This window comes from Neopelma chrysocephalum, unplaced genomic scaffold (genome assembly GCF_003984885.1).
Source record: "Neopelma chrysocephalum unplaced genomic scaffold, ASM398488v2 Primary Assembly neopelma1_63, whole genome shotgun sequence".
Classification (NCBI taxonomy): Eukaryota; Metazoa; Chordata; class Aves; order Passeriformes; family Pipridae; genus Neopelma; species Neopelma chrysocephalum.
Genome location: NW_020897720.1, coordinates 13,062,705 through 13,085,494, shown reverse-complemented (window position 1 = coordinate 13,085,494; position 22,790 = coordinate 13,062,705).

The following is a 22,790-nucleotide window of genomic DNA, read 5'->3' as shown; positions in this document are numbered from 1 at the left end:
TGGGATGTGCTACATTAGCTCACTGTCCAGAAATTCATGACATGAGAAAACTGCTGGAGTTTCACCTCTAAAATCCCCCTTTCCTTTCTGCTGGTCACCTTTGCAGCTTGGTGCTGGACTCCCAGCTTTTAGGTTTGGTCTTTCTCCCTCATCACTGGGAGGATGCACATGGGACCAAGGGAAGGGTTCCATCCCTCCCAGGCAGGTGGTATTGGCAGTAATCCTGTCAGTGCTTTCCCCATCCATGAGAGGAAACATCCCTTTGCCATTTCTTTTTCTTTTTTATGCTGTTATTGAAGACAGCATGTAGAAAGCCAAGCTGAATTTTTCATCAGCTGGAAAGACACCAAAAGCAGCCAAAAAGAAAGGTGAGGATCCTTGGATAGTATCCTCATAAATGTTCTCAGTCAGGAGGGTTTTCAACAGCACATCTTGTTAGTTGTTTGTCACCACGGAATTGATCCTCCAGCTCCCTTGAATGCCGCCTCTCTCTCAGAGCACAGGTTTGCCAAGGTACAGTCTGTCACACTTGAGTGACTTTTCCCTTGGGAATTGTTCAGAAGTGTGTTTGTCCTGTTGTGGAAAGTGAGTTTCTACCCTAGACCTGCATCACCTGCATCGGGGGCTTGTCTTCTGCTTGCAAATCCTGAGTGTTCACACGATGTGCAGATCCCTGAGCAGCTCTTGCACTGCAGCACCCTCCTGCCATACTCTTTAAAGCATCTCTGGGTTTCCCTTTGCCTGCTTGACAGGAAGGACCAGGCTCCCCAGGGCCAGGACAGGCATGACGGAGCCTGAGTCACGAGCTCTCCATTTCTGGGATCTGGAAGAAGTTTGAGTCTAATTTAAAGCAGACACTTAGTGCCAAAGAAATGTGCCTCTGAGCCTCTGCAGATGTGTAGGCAGTCAGGGGGGCACATCTTAGCAGAGAGAAACGTTTTGTCTCATTCTTCACTAGGAGTTAAGCAGGACTTAACTGGGAGTTAAGCGTTAGGAGCCCCAAATGTCACCAAGTGAGGCTTGAAAAAGCATTTAAGACATTTTGCTGCCACGGGGAAAGACATCTGTGAGCTCTTTGATGACATCTTTGAGCTCTTTGATGCACCCTAAGACACAGATCTAAAGGTGGGGGGCTGGGGTACCCACCTGGTTGCTCTTGCACACACACCTTCCCTCCAGGTGTGGCTTTTCACACTCCTCAGTGATGGTGTTACCCACGACTGGCCTTGATGTGTGTGCATGAACAAGGAAACACTGTCTTGAGGTTGACTTTGTGCTCAGCACTGTTGGAACAGGCTCAGCTCTTCCCTGTCTGCTGCCCTGAGACTCTTGTTTAGTCTCAGATGTCTTCCTGGTCGGTGTCCACAGGGATTCATTCCCAAACAGGCAGATGAAAGACAAAGCAACCGAGCTGTGGTCGGATGGCTGTGACAAGGAGATCTATTTACAGTTCCACTTGGGAAAGGCTGGCAATTAAATCCATTTTCTGCATAATTGATGAGAAAATTCTGGCTGCCTACCATGAGGCTCTAAGTAAGACCATGTCTTAGAAGGAACTTTACTCTTCCCAGGCCAGGGTGCTCTATGGCTTTGGGTTGTAGATTACTTTTCAGTCCCTGCCCATTGCCTTGGATGGGCATTGCCTGATTCCTACACATTTTTTGCACTTCCGTCTTAACTGCTAAGGTGTTATTCTGATATTTTTCTTCCAACTTCCATGGGATTCACAAGGAATGACAGGAACAGAGCAATGCCAAGGGTCTCTTTTGCAGGGTTTGGTGGAGAACACCACACAGGAGTAGATAACCACGTCCTGGAAGGCAGAACTGACTCACTGCAGACCGAGACAAACACTGAACCATGAACACTTTGGCCTTCACCAGCCACCACCAAACACAAGGTTACAGATGGTTCAGAGTGAGAGAACAACAAGATGTGGAAAAAAAGGAGCGAGTCACAGATCTAAGTAGAGCTGCCCACTGCAGGTTGGGTTGTTTAAGGTCAAGGCAGGCTGGGATGTCCATAAGGAGTGAGAGGAGAGCAGCAGCCAAAGCTCTGTGTGCCAGGTCACTGCTGAGGTGGCATCACTCCACCTTGCCTCGGGCGCTGGAGCTGCAGCACTTGAGGATCTGGCCTGGAATTTTTATTACATTTAGGAGCAAATTAGATCTGGTTTAGGAATTTTCCAGTAAACCCTCCTTTGCTGGGAAGTGTTGATTCACTGAACCCAAAACTTTGACAGTATAAGAAAGATTTCTTTTTATATCCTAACGTGGGATTTTTGGTAGCAGAGACAGAGACCATCACAGCACAGGTCACACCTGAGCTTGAGAAACTGAGGTGGGTATTTCAGGCTGGATGTAGGCAAGGGGGAGCTCACCCATCCCTCAGGTGCTTTTTCCCACCTGAGGGAGGTCTCCAGCACCTTGTGTGGACTCAGGCAGAGCTGTGAACAACATGTTGGGCAGTACTTGAGCTGGCTGACTCCTTACAAAGCCCAGGGTGGTTTTTGGAGGCTGCAGGAGAGGATGTCCCCTAACAAGCCATACAGGGCTCAGTGAGTCAGTCATGAGGCATCCCTTGAGCTCACAGAACTTACTGGAGACTTACAACAGGAGGAAGTTAATGGGTTCACATCTGCTCTTGGCTCCACAGTGCAGAGAACTGACTTCCCAGGTTTAAGCACTTGACATCCTTTGCAGTTCCACAGAATCTTTCTGGTTGCAATAGCGGAAGAAGAAATTCAGCCTGATGAAATCTTTCCATGCATTAAAATGTACCCTGCCTGCTTACACCCTGCTTCTGGAACTTCATTCCCAAAGCAATGACTATTACCTTAACATTCCATTAAAACTGGATCTTTCAGAAGGATTGAGGTGCTGCTGCAGCTGGAAGCTGGGGTTGGACCGACTCACATCTGTGCAACACCCCAGAGCTCAGGATGGCAGCTCAGGGACAAGGGGGACCAGCAGTCTGAGCACCCCTGTCTGAGGAATTCTGGGCTTGTTCACTGCATGGGTTGAGGCACACAGATCTTGCTGGGCTGACTTCCCCCTGACAGTCACGCCTTTGGTGAGTTAGATGTGCCACACATTGATCCAAAAGCAAAAACTTGTATTAGTGCTGCTGTTCCAAAAGGGCCCCACCCACCAAGGATCTATTCATAGATGTACCCTCGAGTTATCTACTTCCAGCCCACTCCTTTGTGGAAAGATGTCTTTACCTTCTGTTTCCTTTGTTATTTTTAACCACATCCAGGATTGAAATGTGAGATGTTGAGCTCACAGCCCTTTTGGTGATGGCCCTGGGCACCTCCCTGCCCAGTGTGGGTGTGAGACAAGCTCCTGGTTTAGTCCCTGCCTACCCCCATTGTTCCTGGGATGGTCACAGAATAGTTTGGGTTGGAAGGGAACTTAAAAATCACCTGGTTCCAGGCCCCCTGCCATGGGCAGGGACACCTTCCACTAGCCCAGGTTGCTCCAAGCCCTGTCCAACCTGGCCTTGGACACTTCCAGGGATGGGGCAGCCACAGTTTCTCTGGGCATTCTGCTTCTTCATTTAAACAAATTGTTTAAATAAATAGACATATAAATATACCTTCTTGTACCTAATGTATGTGCTCCAATATCTACTGCAGTACTGTAACACCACTGCTACACCTACAGCAGCTCCATCCAGGTAACAAGTGCACATTCACATCAGCGTGGCCTTTCAAACCATGCCACAAGATTTATTTGTGAACAACACCCTGTCTTTCTGTAATTATGTGCTGAAGGGATGCAGGCATCTGCAAAGACTTGTTCTCCAGTGGCTGCCATTGCTGCTAGCTTGATCTGGCAAAGGCTCTGGAATTTGTTCTGGGTTTCATCTGCTGGATTTTAACGAGGATTTTTCTCCACTGCTCTACATTTTGCAGGGGCAGATGCCTTGCATTTTATGAGCCTTACGTAGAAACCCCACCACCAGGGTAAGGTAGCAGTGCAATGGTGTTTACTATAAGCTCCATCCACATTCTTTTGGTTCTAGTAATTTGTTTCTGGAGAATAGATGGCCAGTTTCTGGCAGTCAGATACATCCTCGCTGTGTCACCGTTCCTGGAGGAGCAGAATTGCTGTCAGTCACAGCAAGCCTGTGCTTTCATTTGTTTGAGGGTGACTATAATTGGAACCTCCTGCAGCCACTGAAGCCAGGAGCCTTTTGGCTCTGGCACAGTTTGCTGAAAAGGCTAATGCAATTACTTACGTGAACTAATCTGTAAAGGATGTTTTTGTGTTGTCTCTGCCTTAATTGTTTCCAGCTTATGGCATGGAAACGTTATTGGCCCTGGGAGGCCAAGGGGAGAGGGGAAAGAAGAAATGTCAGAAGCAAATGGAAGGTTTGGATGAATGTAGGAGGTACTTGAAGTTTTTCCTCCTACTCCTACATTCTTTAAATCATGAGGAAAAAGGTAAAGCTACTTGTTTAAGTCCCACTTGGTAGAGCAGGGCTTGATCTGCCACAGGGAGCTGAGAACTGTTCTGTAGCTGCAAAACTTTCTTAAAGTGGGTCATGTTGGTCTGCAGGCACCTCTTGCTGCCTGGGAGCAGGTCCTCAGCCTCCCTTCTGTCCCTGGGGGCTCTAGTAAAGGTGTCAGGGATTCCTCTCCCCCAGGAGATCCTACAGACAGACTTGCTGTGCCTGGTGGCTGCTCTGGCATCCTGTGGATTCCCTCAAGTTGTGCTGCTGCTCCACATCTGCAGATGTGGGTATTTCTAAGGAAAGAAAAAAGCCTGTAGGGATTTGTCCATTTTCAGCACTGGAGTCAGGAGGCTCCGTACGTGGAACGTTTGAACTCCCTGTTTGGGAAGGGGGTGTTGGAAACAGCGTCTGACTCTCTTGTATCTCTGAAGACTTCAACCATGCATGTCAATGCTTGGATCTGAGGGCAGCTGTGCTGAAGAAACCTTCCCAGATCCAAGTGAGTCATTAGCAAGGGCTGGGCTGAGGCCATGGCATTTGGAGTCAAGCTCCACTTGTCCCATCTCCAGCAGCCAGTCCTTTCCAGAGGCTGGATGGGCCAGACAACCTTTGCTCATTAACTAACACAAGAACATCTCTTCCCAGCAGTAGCTTCCACATGCTCAATTACTCACTTGACATCTAAATATTAACAGAAAAATATCTTTTTAATACTGAAAGCTCTTCCCTTCTTGCATTCATGTCCAAGCTGTAGCCTTTTGGATAAGCTTCGGGCTGCTTTCTCCAAAGCAAGCATCTCCTGCAAATGCTAAGCAGCTAATGGAAAGAGAATATTCATCCAAAGCACTTGGAAAGAGAGGTCATGAAAGTGTTTCATATGAAAGTGCAAATTTTAATGGCAGATAAATAAACTAGACTTCAAAGCCTGCTGCTTTGCACTGACTGCTCTTCCCAGGCAGTAAAGTTTCTCCCACAGAAGCAGAGCAGGGGAGGCCGCAGAACTGTGCTTATTGAGGGTGTTTTGCACATTTTTATGTAGTTTTCCTGGGATGGTCTCTCCCAGTACCTGTTGCTCTCTTCTGTTGCATTTTGAAAACCCCCGTGCTCGCAGACAGTGACACAAAAAACGGCAGTTTTGCTAAAGAAAATATAAGCAAGTTATTTGCTTGTTTACATAAGGTTCCTTCAGGCATGTCAAGTATTTCAGTTGTGGAAAGAGCACGGTGGTTTTCATATGGTCAGACAGAGTGCAGACAGCCTAGGGATTTCAGAAATCATTTCCTTAAATTTATTGCTGTTTCAAGCTTTTGTTCTCTCTATAATATTGTGTGTCCTGGGTTTTCCTTTGCAGCCTACTCACCATCTGCAAAGCTGCTTTAAATGTGCTCCTGTATCATGATCCATTTGCTCAATAATCAGTGTTTCATGCTCAGTAGAAGGGCCTTTGCTTTGCCCTGCAGGATCAGGGCTGATTTCCACTGAGCCCCAACCAAGACCTGCCAGTCCCAGGCCATCACATTCCTTCTGTAGAGGTGTTGGTGGTCTGAGCAGCAGGGAAGAGACCAGGACCAGGTTTGGGCTGTGCTGTGACACCCAGAGCAGCTCACCTGGCTTTGCAGAGGTGGTGGTTGAAGAGCAGGGGATGGTTGGAGGTTTCCCTTTCCTGTGCACTTTTGGGAAGCTCCTTTTGGAGCACTGCCCCTCACAAGCAGGGATCTGCATCATCATCTTCCTCCTCCCGTTCCCTTTGCTCCCTGTGGGTCTCCAAGCTGGGGCAGCTCTCCCCAAGCTCCTGGAAAGAGAACTGCATTCCCTTCTTCCTGTAAAAGCCCCTCTCTTTCTTGCTGGCTGTTGGAAGCTGGAGGGATTGGAGTGTAATGCATCTGGATGCTGAAGAGAAATGGATGCTGAAACAGTGAGGTCAGACAAAGCACTTTTTAAAACAAAAAAAGTGGTGTTTTTCACACCACTTTTTAATGTGGGGTCAGTGAAAAAAAGGTGCAGCTAAATTTGAATTAAAAAAAAAAAATAGATGGAGCACTACTTGAACAGCAGTTAATGGTCAAAACCAAACCCAGGAGAGCACTATCATTAAGACTCTTGACTGTTGCTCTACCATGTGCCATTTTTTCTCCTTGGTTGTGGTCACCATGTTAAATTCTGAGCGTGACCCTCAGGTCTTGATGAAAACCTTTGTCTCTGATTTTACTCACCAAATATTTTGTTTCTATTGCGACCAAGAAGCTCAAGCCTTTGGCTGGGCCCTGTGGTTTTTAAAGGCTGTGGCTCTCTGTGTGGTTTTGTCATTCCACTCTGCAATCTGGAATGCTGATGCAGATGGAGAGCCAGGCGTGGGCCATGCACCCTTTGGCTCCTAATTTAACATTTCTAGCAATCACTGGAACAATGTTATGGCACATTGGAGCCTTCCTTAGTCCCTCTGGGACTGAACCTCTTCTGGAGCCTGGTGGTCTTGTCAAGAATTCCTTCAAAAATCAACTGTGAATCTCAAGTTTCGATTATTTCTTTATCAGCTGTTAAACATCAGCATAAATATGTGTCTGTTGCCATGTAATTAAGATTGTTGCATAAATGAAAATACTGTCAGGACTTGGTGGACTTTCTGTTACTCCACTGAAAAGTGGGACAACGTGGGTGTGGGCTGGTAAATGGAAAAAAAAACTCTTGGAGGAAAAGAGCCCCAAGGTACAAAGATCCTCAAGTTTTCTCATTTTTTTTTGTTTTGCCTTTTTTTTTTTTTTTTTTAGAGCTGCTGCCTCTCCCCGGGGCCCTTTCACATTTTAACAACAGGCTTTTAGCTTTAAGGGCTCTTCCTGAACTTTCTTGTCCACGTTAGTGGTTGCAGATTGAAAATGCCTCTGCTCTTGTGTGATGGTGAAAGACTTATTCCTGTGTTCTTATGTACTTGGTTTTTTTCTATAACCTCTTGGGGTTTTTTTCCCCTGCAGTTGCTCCAAATCACAATGTATTCCAAGGTTAAAGAAGGAAGGGTTCTGGGCATCTGCTGTTTCTTTGCTGTAATATCCTACAGGGACAGAGGAACTGTCTGTTGGCAGGACCTGGTCTTGTTGTCCCTAAACTTTCAAACAAGAATTTATAGTAGGAGAAAGCAAGGAGAGAGAGAGAGAGAAAAAAGCAAGGTTTCCTTAAAAATTAACTTAAAAATAAAATTAATGGGGTGCTAAGAGGATTTAAAGAGAAATGCCTGATGCTCCAGAGCTCTTGGATGAATTCCTGGGGGCTGCAAAAGGTGAATAGGGAATTTAGAAGGAATTTAGATGTTCCCCTCCAGGATGGATTTCTCTCTTGAAGCTTTTCCTCAGCTTAACAAACCTCCTTGCAAAACCTGTCTTATGCAGCAATAGTCTCTCCAGCTAAAAGTGATACCAAAACCTTCTACAAGACCTGAAGGAGATGTAAAATAAACTTATTTCTGCATCCCTGTGCTGGTCCAAATTCTGCTGAAATTAAGAGAAAGCTTTTGTTTCAGTGTTTTGTCTCTGTATTTCTATAGTTTTGGTCACTGCCTTGTAGGAGGAATCAGAACTGTTAAAATACCAAGGGGACTGAGATCCTCCAGTCCTCTCTTCTAGTAAAACGATCTCACCTCTTATGTGACATTTGAATTGTCCAACCTTTGCCTCTGATGTGAAAAACATGCTGACAGAATGAAATCTGCTGCAGGAATAATTGCTTTAGTTTGGTGCCACTGTAAATTCTGGCAGTGTAAATTCTGCTTTTACAGGGGAGATGTCTGGAGTTTAGTTTGTAGAAGAAAATTAACAATAAGCACGGGAGACTGATAAGAAGAGCCCTGCTTGGCCTTCAGCCAAGCAATTAAAAAAGCAGAAAAACTGTAAATGAAAGGGAATTTCCCTACCCATCTAGATTCTAATTTTGTTTCTATAAATTAATTTAATTTAATGGAATTTTTCAAAGCTGAAAATTACACTTAAGGGGAAAAAAAATGAGCTGTCACTCAACCATGCTTTTAGAGATAATATTACAATAGGGTTTATATTTTATTTTTCTTCTACCTGCAGAGAATCTCTGAGCTCTCATCTTTCAGAGTGAGGGCAATTTAATTTCTAATGCCAAGAAACGAGATGTAGAACAAAAGCATTGAGATGTGGAGGGGAGATGACCCAGGGAGGGGACAGCGAGCCCTTGCACACCCGGTTTCCATAGCCTGAAAAAATGAGTTTGACCATCTCTGGCATTAATGCTGGACCTCTGGCTGCAGCCTTTGAAAAATGTGGGAGTTAAACACCTTCTAGGATGACACTTGACCAACCATTCCATGGAGAGGAGGGGTAGAGTCACCATCCCTGGGAGTGTCCAAGAAACAAGTGGAAGTGGCACTGCCTGATGTGTTTTACTGGGCAAAGGAGTGTTAGAGGTCAAAGGTTGGACTTGATGATGATCTTGGAGGTCTTTTCCAACCTTAATTACCCTGTGGTTCTAAGGTAAATAATTTGGGAGTGCAATGCAGTCAGGGAAGCCTGGACAGCTCCAGTGGGTAGGGGATTTGTTTCCAGCGTGGAAGCAGCCAACCAAGCCCATCTCTCCTGGCTCCTGCAGGAAAAAAACATCCACCCAGCAGATAAAGCTTTTTTATTTCTTTCATTTTCTGGTTGTGATCCTGTTACACTGTCCAGAGGCACCACTGCCCACCCTCTGCCAGCATCCCATCTTGCTTTGGGTCTGTGAGTCTCTGAGGTCCTCTTGGAGCCCCAGAGAGGGGAGGGATGTGGCTGGTAAAAGCCTTGGCTTTGTGATGTGGTTGAGGTACTTGTGGGCTGTACACAGGTAGACAAATGAGATTGAGGGGCAAACAATCTGTGCTCTGAAAATACCACAAAGTGGGGACCTGCTGTGTCTTGCCAGAAGGCCCAGTTTCTGGCAGAAAACATTGTTTATAGAGAGCCAGTCTGGGGATATAGAGTTGCTGCTTGTCCTCAGGCTTGTCCTGTATATATCTGCCTTTATTTTAGTTGGATAATTGTTGGCTCTGGAAATGTTTCCTTCGAGTAATTACAGCTTTTGTTACTTCCTTTATCTCAAACACGTGGTGTGGGGGAGCTTCATTGCTTCTTCAGGGCTTCTCTCTCATGACTGGATTTCTTTTCCCTGCCAGTGTGTTCAGAAATCCCCTCTTAAAATGCATCAGGTGCTTCTAAAATCCCCTTATACTGACTGGAGTGGTAGTTTGGGGAAGCAGACAAGAGTGGGCTTGTGTTGGAAGGACTTACTTCCCACCCATGTCTGCTTGTTTTTCTGAGTGTTCTTGAAGAGCTGCCTTGGTCTCACTTTGCTTAAACCCTTTTAACAGATAAGGCTGCTTATTTATTTTGAACAGTTTTAAGATGTCCAGCTACAGAATTTACTGCTGGAGATGCCAGGGGAGCAACATTCCTCCTGGGGGCACTCCCTGGGAAGTGAGTCTAGGCAAGCATTTATTTTGATGCCATCTAACAAAATGCTTTTACAAACTGGTGTTGTCTTCTGAAACCCTCTTTCTTTTTTGTGGCAATGTGCTATTTCAAAATGGAGGGAACAGGTTTGTACTGTGGAAAGTGATGCTTATAAGGAAATAGTGACATCAGGGGGGACCTTGTCACTCTTTACAAGTCCCTGACAGTGGAGCCAGGTGGGGGTTGATCTCTTCTCCCAGGTAATAAAGGATGAGACTAGAAGAAACAGCCTCAAGTTGTGCCAGGGGAGGATTAGATTGGATATCAGGAAAAATGTCTTCACTGAGAGGGTTGTCAGGCATTGAACAGGCTGCCCAGGCCAATGGTGGGGTCACCACCCCTGCAGGGATTTAAGATGTGTGGATGTGGCAATTGGGGACGTGGTTTAGTGGTGAACTTGGCAGCGCTGGGTTAACAGCTGGACTCAATGATCCTAAAGGTCTTTTCCAACCAAAATAATTCTCTGATTCTATGAGGGAACGAATGAATTCATGTTCAAGCAGAAAGTCAGGAGGTGATGCCTCATGTTCTGCAGCCCACAGTCACCACCCTGTGCATGATGCCAAGTTGTTTGATCATTAAATTGTTGAGGTGACAGAAGGACAGATCTCCTCACATAAACAGCAATGACAAGACAAAAGAACCACTGGAGAAAGGAGCTAAACTTGGCTGTATATATAGATGACTCACACAGAAATATCCATTTATAGGTTGTCTCCCAGATGGTGACTGGCCCAATTCCCCCTGGAGCCAGTGGAAACACTTACAGGGATTTCAGTGGGAGTTCAACTTGGCCATAGGGAATATTTTCCCCTTTGTAGCTCTTTGGTTTTAGTTGAATTGTTTCCTCCAAGGCTGCAGAGCATTAATGGGCAGCAATGTGATGAGGCAGCACCTAATCCTTAAAGAATCACTTCTTCTGCTACTGCTGAAACATGACTTTGTGCTGAAATCACACCTGGGGCACTGGGGAGAGCGGGTTTGAAGCAGATGTTGGTGCAGTGCTGCCTGGAGGTTGCTGCAGGGAGATATTGTTTAATCACCCATCAAAACAGCATCTGGACATGTGTGCCACCATGTGAAAACTCTGGGGCTGGAGAGGGACTGGGTGGTGCCAGGGAGGGAGAGGTAGAGTCTGGAACAGGCAGCACGTGACAGACCAGAGAATGGGTTGGCTTGGAAGAGACCTTGTAAAGGCCATCCAGTCCAACCTCCCTGCAATGAGCAAGGACATTTCTAGATCAGGTTGTTCAGAGCCTCACCTGGAATGTTTCCAGGGATGGGGCATCCACCACTGGTTCTCTGGAGAACCAGTGCCAGTGTTCTACCACCCTCACTGTAAAAACCTTCCTTACATCTAACCTAAATTGACCCTCAGGTTGTGCTGGGGGTCTGAATCTGGAAGGAAACCTCTGTGCTTTGAGCGACTCCAGAGAAAGGTTTCAAAGTGTTATTCCTGCTAGAGCAGTGATCCCAGTGCTTTTCCAAGGAAGCCATCTGGAAACGGGGATTAATCGCAGACTCCTCATAAATATTTGTGTGTGTTTACTCACCCCTGAACCTCTTCTGCAAATATCGTCAGCAATTAAACCCCATCTCAGCAGTCCTGCTCTGAGGCTGCTCTGGTCACCAGGGCTCAGGGGAAAGGGGGCAGTGGGTGCTGTGGGTGCTGCTGGGCCACTTGTCCCTGGTGTGATGTGAGCCGTGGGTGCTGTGTGTGCGGCTGGTTGGGGTTTGCTGCAGGGGTGTACTGGCACAAACCACAGCTCTGCATCCTCTCCCTGTGTTTGCGGCTCTCCTGGGGATTTTGGGAGACAACCTAACTCCTAATCCAATTGTTGTGGGAGCTTAATTAAACTCAGGGCCATGGCAGAGGGAAAACAAATGTCCCACCCGAGTGGCTGGGGCTGCTTCCTTGGGAGGTTCCTGCTGCCCCCGGGCCCCACACCAGCTGAGGATCCCATTAGGAGAGGGAGGAGGAAATGGTTCAACCTTAAACAGCCACTCTGATAATGTCCACTTGGTCTGTGCAGCCTTCTATCTACCCACAGAGGGGTTAATAGTGTGTGACTCCCTGGCTTTGGGTGCACCTCCAAGCTGTGGATAGGGAGATCCCACAAAAAAAGTTGGTTTTTAATGGGAGATGGGGAATCCGGTTTCTCCAACACTTTTATGCAAATGTACTGATTCAATTTCACTGTGGTTGGGAAACCCCAAAATCAGAATTGAATTAAATCCCTACACAGACATTATTGGGGATGAAATGTTCTCTCCCTCCTTGGAGTTAATCTGCAAATAGAAGCTTCTGGTCTAAATAAGGCAGAAAAGGAAGGTGATTCCCAGTGATTTGGATCTTGGTCTGTCTGATGGGCACGTGTGCTTTCTCTCATTCAGCAAGGTTTGATTTGGAGTAGAAGGGGAAGGGCAGAAGTTGCCAACATGCTGCAGTCCCTGTGCCCTGGCAGTGGGGACGTGGTGGCTCCTCAGCAGCTTCGCTGAGCCCTGAGGCCAAAAGCACCTCGTTCCTCCTGCACCTCCCTCCTCTCACACACCGGTGGCAGCTGGAACAAGGAGGATGTGTCCTTTTTTTTTTTTTTAAACTGAAAACAGGGCTTTGCTCTCCTGGGAGCTTGGTAGTTGTATCCCGAGATACTCGTCCAAGCCTGGGCTCAAAGCAAGGGCTCCTCACCATCCCTGGGGGAGTTTGACTTCAGTGAACAGCTGGATTTCACGGGAGCTGTGATGGCTCCGTGCTGAGGGGGCACAGCCAAGGTGGGGCTGCCCTCCACCCCCCCTCCCCTGTGCCTGCAGGAGATGAGGTGCTGCCTGCATGAGCCTCCCACCCTGCGCCAGCACCCCCCGGCCTCTGCCCCCAAAGAGCTGAAGGCAGGTTTGACCCAGGGAGAAGCATGACAATACAGCCCAAAAGCTGCCTCTGCCCACCCGTGCTCACCCCCAGCAGGACCCTGGGCACGGGCAGGAGCTGCCCAGCAGGATGGATGGATGGGTGGATGGATTCCGCCCAGCAGGATGGAGGGATGGATGGATGGATCCCGCCCAGCAGGATGGCTTATCCCGGCTTCCCCAGCTCTGAGCAAGAGGTCCCTCTGGTGGGGATCTCTCTCCACAGCCAGCCCAGAGCAGCACCGGGAGCTCTGCGCCGCTGGACCAACCCCATGGGCAGGGCTGGGCACCGGCAGGTTTGTCCGTGTGACCCCACAGCGAGCAGGGCAAAGCCCTGCTCCGGGGCGGATTCCTGACACCCCTCTGTGCCCCTGTTCACCAACCCTTCCTCCCCGGCTCCTTGGGCTGCGCTTTCACTGGATGTGCCCGGTGTGCCCCGCCGGGCTGCCCGGGAAGCTCCCGGGGAGGATCCAGGCTCTGTCCCAGGGTGTGGAGGGTTGGCAGCATCTCCCTCCTTTGCAGCCTTTGCAGCACAGGGGCTGCCCCAGGACCAGGGCGCGGGGACTGGGCAGGGTGAAGGCAGCAGGGTTCGCCACTCACCCCTTCAACTGCGCTTTCCTTGCCGCAAAAAATAACCCAGGAGGAAAACCAGGATACCTGGCTTGTTTGCCGGGAAGAAAACCACCAGGGAGAAGTTTGGTTTACACTTGGAACAAGCAGCTGCTGATGGCACAGAAACGATTCCACGGCAGAGGTCAGCAGGGAAGGTTTTCCCCAGGAGAAATCACCTCTCCCCGGCTTTGGACACGCCGAGTGTTGCGGCTTGCCCGGCTTTGTTTATGATTCCTGTGATGTCCCCACCCTGCATCCAAGGGCTTGGCAGCCTCGGGGAGGGAAGGCAGCGCAGGAGCGGGGTGGGAATGCTGCGGGACAGTGCAGGCACGGGGTACGAGTGCTCGCGCTGGGCCAAGGTCAGCTATTGTTCCCGGGAGTATAAATAGCTGTGCTGGAACAACGCAAAACGCAGCCTGCAAATCAAAGCTTCACTTCTGCTTTAGCTCTGGAGCGAGGAAAGTGGAACAAGTCACCGGGAGAGAAAGGAGCGTCTCCAGGAATGCCCTGCCCGCAGAGCAGGTCTATAAAACACTGTTATAAACTTATCCCTGAATTTCCTGCTCGTGCCAATAATTAGATTTTTTTTCCTTCCCTGCAAATTACAAGAGGTAAATCTGCTCCGAAATGTAAAATAATAAGTGTGTTTTGCCCTGTTACAAATAAATGTGACATTTTTGTGTCACAAATAGAAATGACAACGTTCCTTCAAAATCAGGTTCAGGGAAAAAAAAAATCAAGTTTCTACTTGACGAATTTTCAGATGCAAGAATTACATAGTGATTTTTTAATTTGATTTGATTTTTTTAACAGCATAGTCAAAGCCCAGCAAAATCCTCATCAGTATTCATCTCTTGGGTGAAGATATTGGGTTTGTTACTTTGGAGGACTGGTTCTGCAGAGTAGCTTTCTTCTCCAGTGCAAATTCAAGAGTATTAAAAGTGAAAACAGTTCGTGTTCAGTGGCTCCTGGTGCCCACTGGCAGCTCATTCAGTGTGGTCTGTGGTTGCAATCTCATCCCCACTGATCCTGGCTGAAAGGGTTAATCCCTCACTAAATCTTCAAGTGATGCTGTCTGGCTCTGGACTTTCCACTCCAACATGATGGGGTGGCTTTGGGATACTGGAAGAGCAGGATATCCCTTTTGATTAGTAGGGTTCTCCTCTCAGAGAAGAGACCTGAAATTAACTTAATTGAACCAAAAGCAGTTGTGAATCCATTCCCCCCACACACTCCAACCTTCATTTCTCCATCTGGGAATTTCACTTGAAAATGAGTATCACCCTAAAACCCACCCAGGCTTTGCAAATCATGTATTCATTGAAGGAAAAAGACGCCACAGATGAATTTTCACGTGGGCAGAATGCATGTGCAGATCCCAAACTGGCTGGGAAAAGGCAGTTTCAGAGAAGCTGTGTAAAATTAATGTCTGTTGTTGTGACAGTGTGAAGCAGTTTCAGGCTTCTCAGAGCCTTTATCCACATTCATTGTGCAGTTTTCTTTATTAAAGCATTTATTGTTTCTGGAAAGTGACTGAAAACCTGGACTTGCATCTTCCCCCTTTTTGTGAACCAGAAGCTGTCACGGGTATTTGTTTGTGCCTGTCTAACTGGGTTGTGGAGCCATGAGAGGGGATGATCTGTGCCATTCAGCACTGGTGCTGCTGGGATCACGTGTGGGACCCAATGGAAAGCTGTGCATTTCGCCTTCAAAACTCTGATTGCAAGAAAAATGCTCTGAAACGTGCTTTGACTGTATTAATTACAGCATTACTGCACCTTACAGCTTCAGTGCATGTGCTGGTTTATGTCTCTCCTTCCTCTGCCTTGTGAGCCCAGGAGAGATATAATTACAGCACATCTTTCCTTTTTAAGTTTCCTGCTGGGATATTTTCTGCTTGAAATCAATGCCTGCCAGTGTGCCTGTGAAATTTCCTGAGGAAGTTGTTTAAATGGTGCTGTAAAAACCCGGGGCTGATTTTAGTAAGCAGGAGCAATCCAACATTGTTCCCAGAAAACCCAGAGCACGGGGGGAAGCAGAGGGCAGAGAGGGGCTGGGGAGTTGGTGCCCATCAGCTGCTGGGTTGCACTGCTCCGGGAAATACCTGGGAATGAAAATAAGTGGGGGGAAAAAAGGAACATGGATATGGAGTAATGCAGATATGGGATGGCAGGAAGGATTGTCCTCTTCAGTGTCAAACAGGAAGGTCTAATGAAACAAGGGAAACAGCATTATTGCTTCAAACTGCTCTACTTACAGAAGGTGTTCTTGTGTGTCATTAGCACAGTCTAGAGTTCCATTGTGGGAAATAGCAGAATAATTCCCTTTTTATCTCTTCCAACTGTCTCCTGTCAGGGTGCACCCAGGCCAGCAGCAAGGCTCTGTTTGCAACCCTGATCTTCGCTGCCACGCACTTGGCACCAGCAGCAATTGGGAAGAGTGAGCACTGGCCAGCTGGGAGAGGCCCCCAGGGCCATTTTCCCTGGGGAGAGCTCAAAGTCAAGCAAAAAAAGATCTGTTCCTTCCTCTGCTGTCATCCTTCCCTCGCTGTTATGTTCCCAGGAGCAGAGGATGTCCCTCTGGCTGCAGCTGGGGATGGTGCTGCTGCTGTCTGCATCACTCACAGCATCCCTGAGGGGGTCAGGCTGCAGCTGGGAGCACTTCCAGGCTTGGGGAGGAGGGGAATCCTCTCACAGGTGCCAGGCTGCTGCTCTGGGGCTGTTGGGCTGGGGCCAGTGGTCAGGAGGGTCCCTTCCACACGTAGCTGTGCTGGGAAGTGTCATGACATCCCCTTCCCGAGCGCTTGAGTCTCTGTGCTAAGAGCATCTTGGTGTTTGAATTGCTGGCTGTGAGCACTGGCACCGTGCTGTGAGCTGCTGTTTGGGGTGGAAGATGAGAGCAAAGAGCCAGTTTTTTGGCACCTCTAGGGTTATGGATATGCTTTACACCAATCCGCCATCAGATGGAGCAGTTTTGGAAGCAAAGCCTAGAATTGGTCCGTTCTGCCTGAGGCTGGGATAAGTGTGCTACAGCATCCTGTTCTCAGCTTTGGTGAATCTTCAATTATTTGTCTGTGTGCCTTTATCTGTGGGGTAAAATAACGTGTTCACATATAACTGCCAGCAGTCTGGTAGCCCTGGTGCTTTTTTGGGAATTGCAAGATGCAGCTTTTGGTTTCTTCATGCAAAAAAATAGGAATTCAGCCTGGAGCACTGACTGGGAGTGTGGGAGTGACAGGGACTGCACCTCGTGAGAAGCTGGGTCTGCAGGAAGGAAACCTGGGGAGGCCGTGCTGGGGTCATGGGAACTGCAACAATTTGGGGCAAGTGCAGGAATTGTGCAGTGATGTTTCAGTGAGGTGGTGAAGCAGTTCCCCAGGGGAGCGAGCAGGGCAGGGAGGGCTTTCCAGGCCACAGCCTGGTCACAGAACAAGAGCAGAGCGTGGGTCAGACGGACTCAGGGATGCCTCTGGCATGTTTTGGGATGCAGCCAGGTCTCCTGCTCCGTGCCTCAAACACAGATCTCTCCTGTCTCACCTGGGATATCGCCCTGGTTTTGTTCCTGTGGACATTGGTTCAATCGAGCCAGTCTGTGCTGCTTTGCTCCAAGAGCAATAATCAACTGGTTAGGGCAGATATTTGAGCTGTGCTCCAGAAACTCACTTAGTATTTACTTTGACACTACAAGAGTAGTACATAAATAAGTGCCTCTATATTTAGGCATTGGTCCATCAAGGGAAGTTTGCTGGAATCTGAGCTGTGGTGAAGTGCACAGCGAGGTGGGGATAAATCCTGGTCAAAGCAGTGGAGAGGAATAAAAATGCTGGATTATGAAAGAGACTGAAAAAACCCCTTTGCCTCTGGAGGGCTCTGGGGAGCAAAGAAAGAATATTTTTCTTTCTGCCTGTGTGACTCCAGTTCCAGCAGGCACAGACTGCACACTGACTCCATCAGCATCTCGAGTGCTTCACAGGAATACACCTGCTGATTCCTGTGAATAACACGAGTTCAGTGAGGTGCATTAAACCCATGTTTCCTTGCAAAGAATTTCCAGGAGCTCAATAATGTTGTTTTGGCAGGTTAATTTGGCAGTGTTTGTAGGGATGTCTTTAAAGAATCATTAAACCTTTTAGTGGCCTTTTGCTTTTTCTAAACAAAAGACCAAACTGAAGATTTTTGTGAATAATAACCTGAGTAAAAAGACTTGATAAACCCTCTGTTACATCACAGGGTACCACATCATCCTTATGATACTGGGACAAACATCCTTAGGATGTCTCAGTGTGGGACAGCATCCAATTGTTTGGAGCTTCCCCAGGCACTCAGCAGCTCTCGTGCCCAAGGTGTGCCCCATCACTGTAGGGGTTTGATTCGATGTCACTTCTCGGTGACAGACAGCTGTAGGTGTCAGGGGTTAAACCCCACCCAGCCCTGGGCACCCAGAAGGAGTGAGGAACTCTCTAAAATGAGTTGGATTCCTCTCCCTTTTCCTTGCGAAGGCTGGGATGCAGACAGGGAAGGGCCAGCACAGGGAGATGACAACCTCCCTCGGCCCTGCCCCCCCTAAATCCGCTCCGTTGTTTTTGGCCAGTAAATGAAAGCCAAGCTGAGGCCTCGGTCCAAAACTTGGTCCCAGGCTGTGTGGGAGAGTTTGCATATGAACCTACAAAGGACAGACTGTTTTGTTTGGGAGGTTTTTTTGGTGGATGGCTGATTTCCCTCCTTCCCCCCAATCAATCCATTGTAGGTTTCGCAAACAATATTAAGCCAATGATGTCTGTGCCAACAAATTGTGATTCTAATCCTGCTTCCTGATACTTGCAATCCTGATTGTTTGTCTGGGTGAGCAATTTGTGTCAGTTGGCTTCTTCCCTGCCTCCCAAATAAGTCTCCCACTTTTGGGAAGCCCTCTGCCCAGGCCAGGCTGGGAATGGCTCTCCTGCCCCAGCAGTGCTCCAGCTCCTCTACAGAATTAGCAGTCATCCCACAGGGATACCCATCTCTGCTGTGGGATAGGGGCTAAGGACATACTGATATGGATACTGGGATAAGGGTCTGGCTTTAGGATGAGGGGCAATAATGGGAAAGCCACTGCCCACGACAACCGGTTAATTTTCGAGCAGCCTGTAGCTATTTTAGTTACAGTCTCTTTTAAGGAGATCAACACTGAGGGCAAATTCCTTCCCAGATAAATCATGCTCATTCCACACGCACGAGAAAAGTGGGGAATTTTGTTTTTCAAGTGGCTGCTTTGCATGTTTCCCTGGCTGGCAGCTCCTGTGCCAGTGCCAGGGCTGGGCTGCCTGGGAGCGCTGGCTGTGCTGAGCTCCTGGTGAGCAGGGGAGTTGGAGCCTCACGGGATAACTCCCCCTTAGATAACACTCTGAAAAGGCACAAGATTCTCTTAAAAACCCTTTTAGAGAAGGTCTCAGCCCTACACTCTTAATAAGCTTTTGGGCTTTGGGATAAGTTTTTTGTTGTTTAGAAAGGAAGGGCAAGAGCAGCCTCAAGGCACGAGCTGCTTTTCCTTCACTCTGTCAGGCTCCTTTACATCCCAAACCTGGGGCAGCTGCAGCTCCTGCACTCCCTGCACACCCTTGGGATGCCCCAGGCAGGGAAGGATCCATGAAGGCCAGGAGTGCTGCAGTGGTGAGCACTGTGGATGCAGCAGCACCTCCTCATGGGGACTCAGCATCACCTTTCTGTGCTTGGTAGTGACAGAGAAGGAAAAGTTTTGGTCTTTGCCACCTTCTCGAAGCTTCATTGCAAATACCCTGGTGTGGGAAAAGAGTGGAGAACCTGAAATGTGGTGACCTGATCTCTCCTATTCCTGTAGACAGCTGTAGCTGAGCGTGGAGGTTTCTTTCTCTCCCATCTGTAAGCTGTGCACACGGAAAACAGAGAATTCCCAACTGCACACACACACAGGAAGTTCCAGGCCTTCCACCAGGGCCATTGAAGGAGAGAATTCCTCTGGAGATACTCAGCCCACATGGACACCACCAGTATTTGTCCATTTTATCTAATGAGATTTATCTGCCATCTAAGTGTCTTAGCTCTAAATCAGCCGTAAACATGGCTTAAATTTTCCATGTCTGTTACTGGGAGTGTGGAATAACTAAAAGAATTAAGTTGTTTTAGTTGTCAGAAGCAATTCTGGCAACTTCCATGCAGTCTGCACAGGTTTGTGCTGCATGAGGAGGCCAACATTGCCCTTGGATGCTTTTAAAAGTCCTTGCATGTTGTAATTGGTTTATAAAACTATGGCAAACACTGTGAAAGGGGCTTCAGTAAATCATCTAGTCTGTTAAACTGGCCCAAAGCTAATTTGAGTCTCTAGCCAAGATAATGGATTTGGCACCTATTAAAAGAGATGGTTTTCTTACATTTGCATTAACAGTTCTAGATTTGAGGGTTAAACTGAGTTCACCTTTGGAGGAGTCAAAAACATGTGGCTTGGGGGCGATGTGTCTCTGGGACCCTCGTGCTTTGTGTGAGTTTTAAATATCCCCTGAATGAGCACCAGCTGAAATGTTCTGCTCCTTGCTGTGGATAACAGCATCTCTAGGAGGAAAGGCTGCAGAACTCCTCCTGTGTTCATCAGCAGCTCCTCACCTTAAGCCAGGCCTAGTTTCCGTACCTGGCTCCTGTCTCCAAAAGGACCTGAACATAGGGGCAAACTCAACCAGACTGAGTGAACTCAGGGGTCCTGGGCTGCTTTCTGCCCCTCCAGTCTTTCCCTCTCCACTCCCATGAAAGTGCTCACATTTCCTGGTGTGTGTTGTGCACATTAAACTTCTCGAGCAGGTCCTGCTTGGGGCAGCATCTGCTTTTCCCAGTTCCAGCCCTGCTGCAGCCCTGGTATTGTTTTACAGGGATCTGAAGGCCATGTGTGTTTGTCCCTTCCACGGATAATGTCGTTTCTCTTAAGAACCATCACATGCTTTTTGTTTTGATCCTTTTCCCATATGCTTGGGATGTACTTGGGGTCATCCTCGCTGCAGGCTGCAGAGCACGTACAGGGCAGGGAATATTTATTTGCTGGATTTACAAGAAAGGTGTTGACTGCAGTTGCAATGAGTAGCTGTTAATCCTTGTCAGTGGATTTGATGACAAACTATTTTCTCTGCTAACTCTTATTGCCCTGGATTTCCTCTGTCCACAGCAATAGGATGTTCAGAGATAAATACAGGGCTTCTGTTTCACTTAGCAAGTCTGCAAATTGTATTTCCACATGTTCACAGGCTGCCCTTTTATTTTGTTTTGGGTTGCGTTTTTTGTTGTATTTTTGGCTTGTTTGTTTTTGTTTGGGTTTTCTCTTTTCCTTGAGTTTCAATGTCTGAAAGTTCCTCTTTGCTCACGTTTCAAATACCAGCATGGATTTGAGACCCTGCATGGAACTGCCAGTAATGCTCTTTGCCGACAGAAATTTGCTCAAAAATAAGGATTTGGCACATATTCTTTTTTACTGTGCATGGATGGGGGAGACACAGACTAAACCTACCAAGAATATTGAAGTGGGCTGGTTATGGGTGACTCCTCTGGGGGAAATTATGCTTTTCCCATCCCACCCACTCTGTCTCTGTCAGTGAGGCTGCATGAAAATATCCCCAGGGACAGGTCATAGATGAGCAGAGATTTAACTGGTGTCAGTTGAGCTCTCTCAAGAGAAGCCAGAAATGCTGTGGTCTATCAGAAGTACTGACATACTCTATCAAAATCTTTTATCCAAGTTTCTGATAGGATTTACTGTGGTGCCTTTCTCTGAACAAATTGCTGCCTGGGCCATGTGGGAGGCAACCCCAGGGTGACACTGTCAGTGCTTTTTCTGAAAATCTCCTCGTGCCTCATCTATCACCATCAGTGCTTTCAAACCCCATAAAAATCAACTTCTAGAAAACCGGCTCTCACTGTTGTCTGAACTTTTCTGTGCTTTTCAAAACCTTCCTGTGTATCTTGGAGCCAAATGCTCTGTTGGATGGGAGTCTGTTCAGAATTTAGTTCAAAGGGGCTGGAAGGAATTCCTGGTATTGGAAAACAGGCAGTGCTGGAGGCCAATCGCTGCCCCTCTGCTGCTGCACGGGACTGGCCCGAGCCCAGGGATGGCAAATTGGTGCCTTAATTCACTGCTTGATGGGGAATCCAGCAAGATGTCTTGGATCACTGCACTAGATAGGATGTTCTCCAAACATGGCAAGGAAAGAGCAGCTAAAACAACTGAGAATTCAACGCATGCCTTAATTTAAGCATGCCTTAATCTTCCTAGCAATGTATTTCCATGACAACTCCATCCATATTTCGAGAACAATCACTTCCAGCCATTAAACTATCAACTGTGTACTCAGTGTAACAAAATAATTCACAAACAGATGGACTAAGTGCCAGGAAAAGACGTGATCAAGCAGTCTTATGTTCCCCTAGAGGAATACTGTGCTGCTCCAACGTGCTTTTGAGTTTATTTTTTGTTAAAAATAGATGGGGATGAATGTAAACTGAAGACAGTGAATGTCTGAGATAACTTACAATAAATGCTGGGGGTGTGGAAATTGCAGCACCAAAGGAAAAACATCGTAAGGTCTTACACTTGGATTCCAAGATACAACCTGGGGGCTGCTGAGCTCTAGAAGGTTAAACTCGAGCATCATTCTAGGCTTTAGGAAAGGGTAGATCTATATTTCAGTGACCTGTGGCCAAGTGAGAGCCGACCCTGGGAGCTCCCCATCCCACTGCTCCCTCAGGAATAGATCCATGGAATAGATCTATTCCCTCAGGAATAGATCCATGGAAGGATCTACAGGCAGGAAGGTGGTTTGGCACTGGCCTCTCAAACACACACTTTTTAATGAACATCTGACAGTCTGTGCCCAGAAAACTTGGGACCCCCCAGTGAGGGCACACAGGTGACCCTGTGTGTTGGGCTTTCCCATGGTCAACGAGGACAAACACAACGTGATTTCTGAGGGATTTCCTCAATATTTCCTTGGTTGTCTTTATGGCAACTTAATCTCCTTAAACTTTTTCAGGGCATTAACAACTTCTGCTCGTGGTTGATTCCCTGGGGGTTTGGCTGTGCGGGATGAGCTCACTCTGTGCTCTGCACCCCCAAACCAATGAGGTCTGGTGCAGATGGGGGGCCACACCAGGGCACCCCAAAGTCCCACGGGTGCCTTTGCCATGGCCAGCTGAGCCCCAGCTCCACGGCCCAGCATTCCTGCCTGTAATCCAGGGCAAGACTCAGCACCAGATGTCTGACCTCCTCACCCTCCTGGCAACACTAAATGTCCTTTCCTGTAAAGTTCTGCGGGGTTTTATTTTCCTTTCT